Source organism: Aotus nancymaae, unplaced genomic scaffold (assembly GCF_030222135.1).
Source record: "Aotus nancymaae isolate 86718 unplaced genomic scaffold, 86718_ANA_hifiasm-v0.15.2.pri h1tg000067l, whole genome shotgun sequence".
Taxonomy (NCBI): Eukaryota; Metazoa; Chordata; class Mammalia; order Primates; family Aotidae; genus Aotus; species Aotus nancymaae.
This window is the reverse complement of record NW_026988482.1, coordinates 7,072,857-7,086,922: the sequence shown is the minus strand read 5'-3', so window position 1 is coordinate 7,086,922 and position 14,066 is coordinate 7,072,857. Positions and strand designations below refer to the sequence as shown.

General features: G+C 42.4%; 1 protein-coding gene and 1 pseudogene across 5 annotated transcripts in view; one reads left to right on the top strand and one right to left on the bottom strand.

Annotated features, from left to right (window-relative positions):
* IGF2BP2 (insulin like growth factor 2 mRNA binding protein 2) overlaps positions 1-14,066 on the top strand; it is a 179,472-nt gene that overhangs the window by 40,870 nt on the left and 124,536 nt on the right. The gene's annotated exons all lie outside the window — the stretch shown is intronic.
* LOC105721066 (ferritin heavy chain-like) lies at positions 2,063-5,438 on the bottom strand (annotated as a pseudogene).

Genomic DNA, 14,066 nt, shown 5'->3' with positions numbered 1-14,066 from the left:
CCTCCCAAAGTGCTGGGATTATAGGCATGAGTCACTGTGCCCAGCCTAACCATTTTTAATGGTGTAACTCAGGAGTATTAACTATATTCATGTTGTTGTGCAGCCATTGCCACCGTCTATCTTCAAATGCTCTTTGTCTTGTGAAACTAACTTCGTACCCATTAGACAGTAACTCCCCATTGCCCACCTCCCAGCCCCCAGCAACCACCGTTCTACACATAGTTACTTTTTTAAAAATAAATGTTAAGATCTCAAAAAATGTTAGCTATTGTTCCTCTTGATCAGGAGTCAGCAAACTCCAGCCCACAAGCCAGATTTGGTCAGTAATCTGTTTTGGTAGGGTCCTTGAACTAAGAAAGGCTTTTACATTTCTGAAGGGTTTTAAAAACAAAACAAAAAATAAAGAAGAATATGCCTCAGAGGCAGTATGTGGCCCACAAAACCTCAAATATATTTATTATCTGGTCCTTTACGGAACAGGTTCTCTCACCCCTGCCGTAGATCTAATCTTTTTTGATCAGGGAGTCCTTTAAGATTTTGATTATTCTGGTAGATCTCTTTTAAAGATACAAGAAAAAAAAAGATTTTGATTAAAAAATTTTATATGTAGCTTTCCACATATCTTAAGAGGGTTCTGTGAATGTCTTGTCTAGACCAGGATTTCTCAATGGGGCCGTGTTGCCTCCAAGGAAGTGAACACTGGTTCTTGCAGGGAGTGAAATCTTAGCTGTTGTAATGATTTGCAGCCTTTCAAAGGACACAGTGCATCAGCAGATACATAGTATATCTGTGGTATTAAAATTTCTTGGCGGGGGGTGTGGTAGTGGGTGGTAATGGAGCGGTTTGAAAAAAGAAAGTTTAATTAGGCTCATTAGGGGAGCAATAATGAAAAATAAGTTTGAAAAACACTGCTTAAAACTGAATTCTGGAACACAGGACATTTATCTTAACCTCTGAATACACCTGCATTTAGCAGAGAATTGAGAACATTTTCTTTAGAATTGAGAACATTTTCTTCAGTCTATTAAATTTGTTATCTTGTAGTTGAATGAAGGAAACCTTAGGTCTACTTTAGTGACCAATTCAGTCTAGAAATGACTTACACAGTGAATTCTACACCCTGGAATTAATTAATTTATTTATAAAGAGGCAGGGTCTCACTTTGTTACCCAGGCTGGAGTGCATCGGCCCCGTCATAGCTCAGTGTGGTCTCAAACGCCTGGGTTCAAGCGATCCTCCTGAGTAGCTAGTACTACATGCCATCAGGCCCAGCTAACTTTTTTAATTTTTATTTTTAGAGGCAGAGTCTTGATATGTTGCCGAGGCTTGTCTCAAACTCCAGGCCTCAAGTGATGTTCTACCTTGATCTCCCAAGTTGCTGGGATTATAGACACGAGCCACCATACCCTGGACATTTTATTTTTTAAAAACATCTTTTAGATCCTTTGGAATTTTGTCAAATGCTTAGACTCCCTGATATATCAGACAGATGCTTCTTGCCTATTAGACTAGAATTCTTTTTTTTTTTTTTTAATCACTTGTTACTAACACAGTAAAATGAGTGTCTAAGTGCTGGGGTATAAAGATCTCCAACCCAAAAGCTCCATGTAAGCTCCTCGCAGTCATGTCCACTCTTTTATTAATTTTTGTTTCTAAGAAGGAATGTCACTCTGTCACCAGGCTGGAGCACAATGGTGTGATCTTGGCTCACTACAGCCTCTGTCTCTCAGGTTCAAGCAATTCTCCTGTCTCAACCTCTTGAATAGCTGGGATTACAGGTATGCATCACTACGCCTGGCTAATTTTTGTATTTTTAGTATAGACTGGGTTTCGCCATGTTGGACAGGCTTGTCTTGAACTCTTGACCTCAAATGATCTGCCCACCTTGGCCTTCCAAAGTGCTGGGATTGCAGGCGTGAGCCACTGTGCCCTGCTCTTGTCAATTTTTTTGGGGGGGGGGTGAGGGGTACCATATTTCTTTATTTGAAGAAATAGTACACAGAACTTAAGTGGATGTTTTGGTACAACTTACAGAAAAGGTGAAGGAAACCCCGACATGCATGCACTGCCTTGGTGACCAGGGAAGTCACCCCGTGGCTATGGGGAAATCAGCCTAAGGCTTAGCTTTCATTATCACTGTCTCCCAGGGTGTGCTTGTCAAAGAGATATTCTGCCAAACCAGATTGGGGTGCTCCCATCTTGCGCAGGTTGGCCACGTGGTCACCCAATTCTTGGATGGATTTCACCTGCTCATTCAGGTAATGTGTCTCAATGAAGTCACACAAATGGGGGTCATTTTTGTCAGTGGCCAGTTTGTGCAGTTCCAGTAGTGACTGATTCACATTTTTTTCCAAATGTAATGCACACTCCCTCGCATTCAGCCCACTCTCCCAGTCATCATGAGCTGGTTTCTTGATATCCTGAAGGAAGATGTGGCCACCTCGATGCTTCTGCAGCTTCATCAGTTTCTCAGCACGTTCCCTCTCCTCATGAAATTGGTGAAGAAAGTATTTGGTAAAGTTCTTCAAAGCCATGTTATCGCAGTCCGAGTAGGAAGACATGGACAGGTAGACACAGGAGGTGTAGAGCTCCAGGTTGATCTGGTGGTTGTTGGTGGCCTCTGCGTCCTGGTGGTAGTTCTGGCGCACCTATGAGGGGACGTGGTCGTCATGGCAGCGGCTAAGGAGAGGCAGCGTGGCGGCCGTGGTGGCAGCTGTGCGCCGTGGTGGTAGCTGTGTGTGGTACTGGAGCGGTGGCGGGGGCCATGAGGCGGTCCGAGGGTGCGGTGTAGAGCTGACAGAGGACTGGCTATGGGTGGCCGGCCGTGGTGGGGGCCGTGGTGGGGGACGAGTGCCGGGTTCCCTCCAAGTACTGTTGAAGCAGGAAACCGTGTCAACTCTTCGCAAAGAACGTTTGGCCGTCAACTCTTAATTGAAAAGAAAACACAGGTATATCATGATCTTACCTGAAAAATTAAGTCTGATTTAGAATACATAAATTTTGATAGCAGACCACTGAAATGTCCAGAATTTAGGTCATCCCGACTTGCCTCACAGCCACAGACTGTCTTAGGCATCTCTGTGTCCCCAGTGCCTCGCACACAGTGGGTGGTTAGTGAATGCACTTCTGTGACTGGCTGTACTGGTGATGTTTCTGCAAATGCCCGTTGTACCCTGGAGTCCTTCCTCCTTACAATTTTTCTTTTCTTTCTTTTTTTTTTTTTTTATGAGACGGAGTTTCGCTCTTGTTACCCAGGCTGGAGTGCAATGGCGCGATCTTGGCTCACCGCAACCTCTGCCTCCTGAGTTCAGGCAATTCTCATGCCTCAGCCTCCTGAGTAGCTGGGATTACAGGCACGCACCACCACGCCCAGCTAATTTTTTGTATTTTTAGTAGAGACAGGGTTTCACCATGTTGACCAGGATGGTCTCGATCTCTTGACCTCGTGATCCACCCGCCTCGGCCTCCCAAAGTGCTGGAATTACAGGCGTGAGCCACCACGCCCGGCCCTCCTTACAATTTTTCTTTGGCCCAGCTTGCCCTCTCTCACAGACCCATTCCTGTATACGTAGCTTGACTTGGTTTCTGCTGCCAGTTGGCGTTTTCACCGCTTTTGTGGGGTTTGATGACGATGAATAGCAGGGGATCGCTGGAACAGCATTCACTGCATGGGGAAGGTGTTCACAGCATGAGCAGTGCTGATGCAGTAGTACTCAGCCCTGTGGCTGCTCAGAGGGTAGTGTGTGGAGGGTCCCTAAAGAGCAGCGTCAGGGATTCATGCCTCCTGCTGTGCTGGCGGTGGCGTTTGACGGGAGGGATGATCCATTCCAGTCGGAGTGCTGAGGAAATTTCATAGAGATCCAGCAGGTCAATGTTCCTCAAATATCTCTACTGAAATTCTCTGCAGAGCAGGATCTGCCAGGGGAGGGAGGAGATTTCGACCAAAGTGACCTCTGTAAATGCAAAGCTTGTCTCCTGCTTTATTTATTTACTTACTTATTTAGAGATGGAGTCTCACTCTGTTGCCAGACTGGAGTCCAATGGTGCGATCTCGGCTCGCTACAACCTCTTCCTCCTGGGTTGAAGTGATTCTTCTGCCTCAGCCTCCCGAGTAGCTGGGATTACAGGCATGTGCCACCACACCCGGCTAATTTTTTGTATTTTTAGTAGAGATGGAGTTTTACCATGTTGGCCAGGCTGGTCTCGAACTCCTGACCTCAGGTGATCCACCTGCCTTGGCCTCCCAAAGTGCTGGGATTACTGATGTGAACCACCTTGCCTGGCTGTTGTTTATTTAATTTTTAAAAATTTTAAAATATTAACAAATAAAGATTATGTATGTTTTTCATATGTATGTATAATGTGTTTCTGGCAAGGTACTCTACTATATGTTTGCTTTAATGTAAAAATATCAAAAAATATTTTAAAACTTCACAAGGGGTTGATGTTCCACAAAAATGTGATATCCTTCATAATAAACTGGGGGGAAAATGGACTACACTCATCCTGCATCCCCACCCACCGCTCTGAATCCTGGGAAGTCTTACATCATAGATGGAGAAGCATAGCTCAGCTACTGGTTATGCACAAGTAGGTGCTAACCACTGCAGCCACTCAGGTCTCGGAAGTGGAGGCCTGTTTTTACATAAAGTGATAAAGACAGTGTGGTACAGAGGCAACGACCTTTGGCTGGTGACAAAGTAACAGCTCTTGTAGATTTTTTCTGGTTTATGTCCTGGAGTTTGTAATCACCTGCTGAGTTGGAATCCCTGGGAACCGTTTGTCCTGCCCTCGGGTGAGAATTTCACTTTTGCTGATCTTAGCAATCACGGTGACTTTCCACCACCTTAAGTCCTTCTTTACCTCTTCAGAGCTCCCTGTAACCCTGGAGAAGCTCAACCCATTCTCCTTCCTGAGGGCCACTGTGGAGTTAGACCTTTTCCGTGACCTTAGCAGAGGCATCAATCTGTTTTCAGTGAGAGTCCAGATGTTTTGAAATCTGTGTAGTGAGGAGCGCATTAACTTTTATTGCTGTTCATGGAACAAGAGGGACCACTCTGGGTTTGCAAGTATCTCGTGTCTCAACTGTGAATTATGTATTTGATGACCTTTAATCTCATCACTGTCCTTTTATCCATAAACCTTCATAAATTGTCGAGTTTCGCCATATTTTAGTGGAATTAAACTTGAACTAAAAACTATGTAATTAATCAGAACTACTAATTGTGTTAGTAACTTGCTGACCCAAGGCCCACAGCTGACAGGTGGTTAATCCTACTACATGACGTCTTCATATGTGTCCTTTAAGATGGAGTTTAAAAAGTAACCACCACAAGACTTTGGGAGAACATCTCAGGTGGGTGTTATTTGGTGACCATTCTAGAAAGCCAGTGACTCCCACCTCCCAGTCCCCACCCTGGGATCCTGGTGTCCTTCATGTCGGCTCTTCTCTGTGCAAGCCCTGTACCCTGTGCATCTCATGCTTTGACATGTTCTAGCCACTGTGTGGACACAGTCATGCAGCTATTTTCAGATAAGGCCAGTGTAGGTATGTCTGTTAATTTACAGTCTGTGCTCATAGTTGATAAAATTACTAGGAATAACTTTTTTGGTGACCACCTTGTAAGTGCCATAGTGTAGTGGAAAGCCCTTTTCAAAGTGTCTCAAAATTAGTGGGTGGTAGTATAACTTTCTATGTGTAAATGAATGTGAGTTTCTTGTACATGGTACATTAGAGAACACCACGCTCAAAAGGTTAATTCGAAGCAGAGATAGTGAAACCTGTCTCAAGATTATTTGAAGCAAACGTGTGATACTTCTGGTCTAGTTGAATGTCAGTGTGATGGAGAGGAAAAGGGGTAGATTTTGGAGTCATGGATCAATGTTAGAAATTAGCTGTGTGATGTTAAGTGAGTTCTTCCACCTCTTGTTTTCTCATCCAAGAAAAGGGAGTTGGGGGCTAATAATTCTCTACATCATTAAAAATTTCCTGGGACATTAAGTTCCTGGCACAAAGAGGGTGTTTTTAAGCAGTACTCACTACTGGGGCAATCTCTTCACTCTTTTCTTCCTGAAAGAAGGAAGGAGTTGTCTTACTCTACTGAGACAGGGTTTAAATTTAGCAAGATCTCAGAGCCAGTACATATGTTTTAAATGGTTATGGGAAATATGCCTTCTATTTGAAATGAGCTGTGCTTGATTCATTTTTTAATACTATATATATATATATATATATATATATATATATATATATATTCTTCCCAATTCTAAAAAAATATTTCAAGTAGCCAATTCACTTCTTATTTATACTATGAACTCTCAGGACCTTATCCCATAAATGCAGCCCTGGTTAGAACTATTCAAAGAGCCTTTGATGCTTCAAACCCACTAACCCCATTTTGCACATTTCCCAAAAGCAAACACACTCATGCATATACACACACACATGCACACACATAGACACACACACACACAACTTGTGACTCAACTTTTGGGAACAATGTTAAAGCAAACAAACAAAATTCTTAGAAAGTTGTGATGTGCTTAAAATAGTTGGATTTTTAAATGATTGAGGAACTTTTCCCATAAGACTTGGTGCTTGCTGCTATAAATAGAGGCATGTATATGTGTCCAGAGACGCTTCTCTGTAGTCACAATGCTTAAAATTCGAAACATGCTGCAATAAACATCTTTGTAATATCCACTTATTTATGCTTATGGATTCCTTCAAGAAGTCAGTATTGTATTATTTGAATATCCAGGATCCACTGGTAACCTTTTAACCCTGTTAACACCAGACCTTTAAAACGAGTTTAACTTCACAAAGCCTGTAAGTCAGGTTGAGAATATTCCACATGAAAAGCTTCCAGGTGTCATTTACCTTTAGAAATGGGATTTTTCAGCCTATTATTCAGGACAGACAACTAGATTCTCCCTTTTGTCCCAGCTCCTCAGGCACTGTTTACATGTCACTAGGATATTTCTAATGTGTTATCACTGTTGAAGCTGGGAGATGGATACTTAGTATTTGTCTGCTTTTGTATTTGTTGAATTTTGCCCCAATAAAGACAGACTTTTTTTTTTTTTTGAGACAGTCTCTCTCTGTTGCCACGTGCCAGGCTGGAGTGCAGTGGTGCGATCTCGGCTCACTGCAACCTCCGCCTCCCGGGTTCAAGCAATTCTCCTGCCTAGGCCTCCCAAGTAGCTGGGACTACAGGCGTGTGCCGCCACGCCCAGCTAATTTTTGTGTTTTTAGTAGAGACAGGGTTTCACCATGTTGGCCAGAATGGTCTCGATCTCTTGACCTCATGATCCACCCACCTTGGCCTCCCAAAGTGCTGGGATTGCAGGCGCGAGCCACTGCACCCAGCCAAAACAGACATTTTAAAAAATGCATAATAGCTGGTGGAATTCATCCTTAATCTACTTTATATTGAGAATAGGGCGTTAGTATTTTTTTTTCCAGTCTATTTCTTGGGTTGTTCAAGGCAAGGTATTGGAAAAGTTAAAAAACTCAAATAATCAGATTTTAGATCCCCGAAATATACATATTATTTGAATTCTAATGTTTCTCCTGAGAATTTCTAACCTGAAGCTGCCTAAAAACTGCCTTAAAATGTTGATAGGTATTATATTTAAATATGGGAGTGTGGCAAATGTGGTGTAATTGAAATAATAGAGGACCTGGAATCACAAGATGTGAGCCAAGGTCTGGCTTTGCCACTTACTGGCTAGAAGGTCCTTGGACACATCATGCAACCTTTCCGAGCTGGTTTCTTCGGGTATAAAATGGGGACAATATGTGCTCTGTGCATTTCTTAAGGATCTTAAAAATATATTATGATACATAGTCTGGTGAGTAATTTGTTTAAGTAGAATTCATATCTGTGGGAATATACAGCAGTAGAAGGAATCACATATATGACATGTTTTCAAGTAGCTCATAGACAGATGAGAAAATCTACTTTTCTGTGTATACACAGAAAAACAAACATCCTACCACTTTTAAAGACATTTTTAAATAGTGCAGAATATACCCAGTACCAGCTGAATGTGTGGTGTGTTGGAGAAAAAATGGTCTGTGCCAACATACCTAATTTGCAAATAGCTACAGTTTGCCAAAGATGTTTAAATTTTCTGTCCATCTTTCTGCAGCTTTATCCTGACCATATCTTCTCTCCATAAACTTATTTGGCTTAAGGAACTATATAGCTACTTGTAAAATATTTGTCCCACAGATAAGTGATGTATTCTCCTTTCAGTAAACAAGCAAGCAGAACATTATGATCCTCTTTTAACCTCCCACCCCTAATCCTGGTCCCCTTCTTCCTTTCCACACGCGTGCATGCATCCAGAGAGAATATATAATGAGGCATTTGTGTTTCTTTTCTTTTGCTTTAAACAACTGTCATACTAAGTGGAACATTCTACAGCTGGCTTTTTTCCCTCATGTCTAGAAGAACTTTCCACAATCTGGCTCATTCATTTTAGCCTCCGTTTACTATTCTGTATTGGTTTGTTTTGCCATTTGCCTATTGTTAAGCTGTTTCCAATTCCAAACATGCTGCAATAAACATCTTTGTAATATTCAATTATTTAGCTTATATACAAGTATTTCTCTAGGGTACGGATTGAGAAGTGGCATTCCTAGGTCTTAAATTATATACCTTTACATTTTATTGGTTAGTGGCGAATAACTCTCCCAAGTGAAATGAACACTATTTCACACTTTGGTTTCTTCCCAGCTTTTCAGAATGGCAATTAGGAGAAGCTTTCAGAGGACAGTTATGGTGGTCTAGAGTAGACCAGAGCTTCTGAAACCTCAGCATGTAGACTCCTTACCTGGGGATTTTGTTAAAATGTAAATTGTGACTCAGTAAGTTTGGAATGGGGCCTAGGGGTTGTAGTTCTAACAAGCTCCTAGGTGTGATGGTCAGGGACCACACTTGGAGTAGCAAGAATCTGGAAAACATCTTGCTCTGGTTCATTTTTTTTATATTGCCTGGAAGTTACTTTATCTGTGTGTTCACATGCATTAACTCAGGGACACAAGCATGTTTCCTAGGAAGCTATATTTTGCCAAAAGAATTTGGACCATAGCTCCCAGTCGTCTTGACCTTTAAAGTTAGATACTGTGAACACGTATGGCAAAATGTTGATGGTGATTGACACTGGGTGATGGGAGCGTGCACATCTGTTGTATGTCTCTGCTTTTGTGCAGATAATTTTGTGGAAATGTTCACAATACACTTTGCAAATAGGAAAAAAGATCCCTTTGAAGTTTGCGTTATTCCTAAAGATTTTCAGCTTGGTACGTGCTGCCAAGCCTTTCCTAGATTTCCTGTGGTAGATGATTTGGAAGTGTTTTATTTTACTCAGTAGTATTTTGACTCATGAGTTTTAATTTTAGCATATCAAAGTATTTCTAGAAGTTTAAAAATAACTGCAAAAAAAGGAGCTTTGTTCCATATCTGCCTACCTTAGCAGCTACAGTCAAATCACCCTGTCTTCCTTATTCAAGAGAGGATGCCATAAAGCGTGGCATCTACCGTGATCACTGCATGATAGTGTGTTAGCCCTGGAGGCACTTTAGACAACCTCTGAGGCCAGAGTGCCCACGCTGTTTTATTGGTGATTGTCTGAACACTGTTGTGTGAGGTTTTGAGGTCTCATCTGGGTTCAACAGAAAAGATTTCTGTGATTAACTAGCAATGTCAGTCAAGGTGTGCTGGGTTGGAATTATAGCACAAATAGCATGTATTGGTTGACTCTGGTTCAGTGAAAGCAGTTATTTTATAGTTGAGGAAACAAGACTCCGCCTCCCAGGTTCAAGCGATTCTCCTGCCTCAGCCTCCCGAGTAAAATGTACATGACCTGCCTTGGGTTCCTGGTTAGCAGAAGAGCTAGTCCTAAAAAACCAGGTGTCCAGATTCGTAGTCGATTCCCTTCCTACCATCCCATCCTGATGATGAGACTCTGACTAGCTATAGAGTACTTGCATGTTGAAGCAACTTGGTAGAGTGGAAGGCATTATTTACCTTTTTTAACTAGGTGATCTTGGGCAAATCAGTTAATCCTGAAAAAGAATATACAGCAGGTCCCGAATAATGTCATTCCATTTCACGTTGCTTCATTATAATTTTGTCAAGAAAAAAGTTGATTCCTGGCTAGCCACTGTGTAGAATTTGCACATTCTCCCTGTCTGCGTGGCTTTTCTCTGGGTACTCCAGTTTCCTCCCATATTCTAAAGATGCACATATTAGGTTGATTGGCGTGTCTAAGTTGTCCCAGTCTGAGTGAGTGTGGGAGTGTGTGTGAGTGCCAGGAGATGGAATGGAGTCCTGCCCAGGGTTGCTTCTGGCCTTGTGCCCTGAGCTGCCAGGATAGGCTCCAGCCACTCTCAACCTTGTATCGGAATAAGCAGGTTGGAAAATGAATGAATGAATGAATATAAATTATTGTAAAATAAAAGTAGATGGTAATCATACAAATGCATGACAGTAAATGATGCAGCATGAGAATGCTCAGCGAGCCTCCACATTTGTGATTTTTTGTTTTTATTTTTTTGGATGGAGTCTCACTCTGTTGCTATCTGAGCTCACTGCAACTTCCGACTCACTGGTTCAAGCGATTCTCCTGCCTTATCCTCCCGAGTAGCTGGGATTGCAAATGTGCACCTCCATGGCCAGCTAACTTTTTTTTGTATTTTTAGTAGAAACAGGATTTCACCATATTGGCCAGGTTGGTCTCAAACTCCTGACCTCAGATGATCCACCTGCCTTGGCCTCCCAAAGTGCTGGGATTACAGGCGTGAGCCACTGCGCCCGGTCCTTGTGATTGTTTTTGAACCGTGCGGTGATAGGAGATGCTCCTTACAATTTTCGCTTTGCAAGCATTTATTCCTTGATTTAACCCACCATGATTATGACTGACATCACTCACTGATGCACTGAAAATTGGGTTAATAATTATCTTATTTTTATGAATCTTTCTTAGATGTGTATATAGCTCATTTACTGAAATGTTTAAAATTAAAACTGTTTTGGGTATTTATTTGGAAGTTCAGTGATTTTGTTGTTGTTGTTCTTGTGGGTCTGTTCTCTCTACTTCATACTGTCCGTCACTCAGGCTAGAGTGCAGTGGCGTGATCTCGGCTCACTGCAGCCTTGACCTCCTGGGCCCAACCCGCCATCTTGCTTCAGCCTCCTGAATGGCTGGGACTACAGGCATGAGCCGCCATGCTTGGCTAATTTTTTTGTTTTGTTTTTGGTTTTGGCTAATTTTTTATAAAGAGACAAGATTTTTCCATGTTGCCGGGGCTGATGGTTTTGTGACCAGAAATATACCTCAAGAATTTAACTCTTCTTTACATTAACTAGCCTGTGGTAAATTAGCTTTGTTATACATCCTTTTGCTTAAACTTGCCATTTCCAAGAAGCTATTGACAACATTAAGTGAGGACTTCCTGTAGTTTCTTCTTTTGGAGGTACTATCTCTCTTTTCACTTTGGCCACTAGGAAGCTCAGAGCTGAACTCACAGCTCTAATGTAGCAACTCTGTAGTACCCTTTTAACCTGAGTAATTGTATTCTAACCCTACTTTCTTTCTCAATCTGCTGCTGTCTTGACCTCCTAATCTAACTTCATGTTTTCTTTCCCTGATGTATTCATTTCACTTATAGTACACTGTTTTATTGTGTATCTTTACCATAAGCTGCCTCAAATATTTGTGAAACAGATGGTATATAAATAAAGAACATTGGAATGTTGAGGAAGTTGTTGTTGACAAGACCGATGCAGATGAAGATCGTGCAGTTGTGAGAAAATGTTGGTTGCTGTGGCATCTGCTCTTTTTATCTCCCTTGTGCTCTTATCTCCCTGGCTGGTCCATCTTCGTTACCTCCAACCCCCATGACACCCCTGCTGTGGCTCTGGCTGCATCCTGGACTCATCTCTTATCTCCACCTTCACCCTGGATTCACAAATGCAGATCTGTATTTTTGACTTCCTTCCTGCTGGATAGCTCGATCTGATTGTCTCTAAAGTCCCTCAGCTCAGGATGTTCAAAACTAGGCTCAGCATCCTTTCCCCCAGGTCCTGTCTGCCTGGATCCCAGTTGCACACCATCAGCTCATTTCTCCAGTCAGTAACCTGGTCCTCACTTTTTACTTTTTCCATTTTCTGATCCTTCACATCTACTCCACAACGAAGACCTGTCACTTTAAATTATAAACATGTTGTGAGTCTGTTCTCTCTCCTCCGTACTGTCTATAAGACTCTGGGATTTTTAATGTATCCTTGTCCACCGTGGGGTTTTTAGTTTATTTTTATTTATTATTTTTAGAGGCAGAGTCTCACTTCTGTCTTCCGGGCTGGAGTGCAGTGGCATGATCATACTACAGCCTTGAATTCTTGGGCTCAAATGATTTTCCCATCTCAGCTGCCCAGGTAGCTGGGACTACAGGTGTGCATTACCACACCCAGCTAATTAAAAAAAAATTTTGTAAAGACGAGACCTCACTATGTTGTCCAGATTGGTCTCAAACTCCTGGGCTCAAGCGATGATCCCACCTTGGCTACCCAAAGTGCTGGGATTACAGGCATGAGCTGCCTTGCTTTCTGCCTGCTGTTAGGCTGTTTCCAATTCCAAACATGCGGCAAGAAACATTTTTGTAAATATCCTATTACTTACGCGTCTATACAAGTATTTCTCTAGGGTAGGGATTGAGAAGTGGAAGTGCTAGGTCTTCAGTTATATACCTTTACGTTTTATTAGGGCTTGGACTGGGGTTTTTATCGTTGCAGTCATCTTCACCCAGTCACCTTCTCCTTTTGTTTCCCTAACCCAGCCCGTTTTGCCCCCCCATCAGTGATCTCCATTTCTCTTCAAGCCAAAGTTCAGATTTCTTAGACGTTTCACACATTTGCTTTTGCTAAGCTTGTTAGTCGTGTATTTTGCCATTCCCCAGCCTTGCCCGGAATGGTGTTACCTCTTCTGTTCTGTTGGTGCACTCCAGTCCACCTTTCTCCCTGATCGTTCTCCTTCCTTGGCATTCTCAGGCTGCTGCTTTGGCCTGTCAAGATCCTATGTACAGCTCTGTTCTAGCTCTTACCACTCTGTGATCTGTTGTTTAAGTGATCGTTTTGATTGGGTGCTGTTTGGAGGGTCCAGATTGCGGCTTCTGAGTCTCTGTCTCCAGAGTTTAGCCCCATGTAAGCTAGCATAAGTGTTCATTGAAATGTTTGCTGAATGAAGAAGACACTGCAATTCTTGGAACAACTCCTTTAGAAAACACAGGTAATATTAACAGTAATCACCTCAACAGTAAGTCATCATTTACTGAACTCTTGCAAAGCATTTAGAACAATACCTGCCTTGTGTATTTTTCTCATAAAACTTCTCAACAATTCTATGAGGTCAGTACTGTTACTATGCTTTTACAAATAAAGAAGCTGAGACATAGAGCTTAAGTAACGTGCTAGAGTTCATCTAGAACTCTAGATGAAGTGTTGGAGCCAAAATCTGAACCCAGCTTCCTCTTGACTGTCACATATACTGTCTGTCAGACTGACTTATCAGTGGGAAAGCAGGAGTTGGCCCCATCGCTGCTGCTTGAAGTTGTTTTTACTTTCTTAGTCTGTGATTTTGCAGTAGTAGAGGAAAACCAGCAGACGTCTAAAACCTGGTGAAAGTCACTGAAATCACACGAGCCCTGTGTAACTGTCTCCCTGCTCTTTCTTCTGCTCTGGACTGTCTGTACCCTCCTGAGTTGTGTGAACTGGAATAAGGATGAGGCCATAATTATTTGCCCTTCCAGAAAGGCACACATTCTGACACTCCTCCAGAAAATTGTGTTCAGCTCTGTGTTAAGGAGAGGTAAAGAACAGCAGGCCGCCCTCACTCCAGCCAGAGATCAAAAGATTCGTTTCTCCCCTCAGTCAGCAAAGTCAGGACTTCCAGGAAGGGAGGGCCAGAAGTGAGAAGAATTCTCTGTGAACTGAGGTGAAAAAGTGTTTGTGTTTGTCAGATCACTTGCATGAGTGTGCTCAACACATTAAAAAAACGGC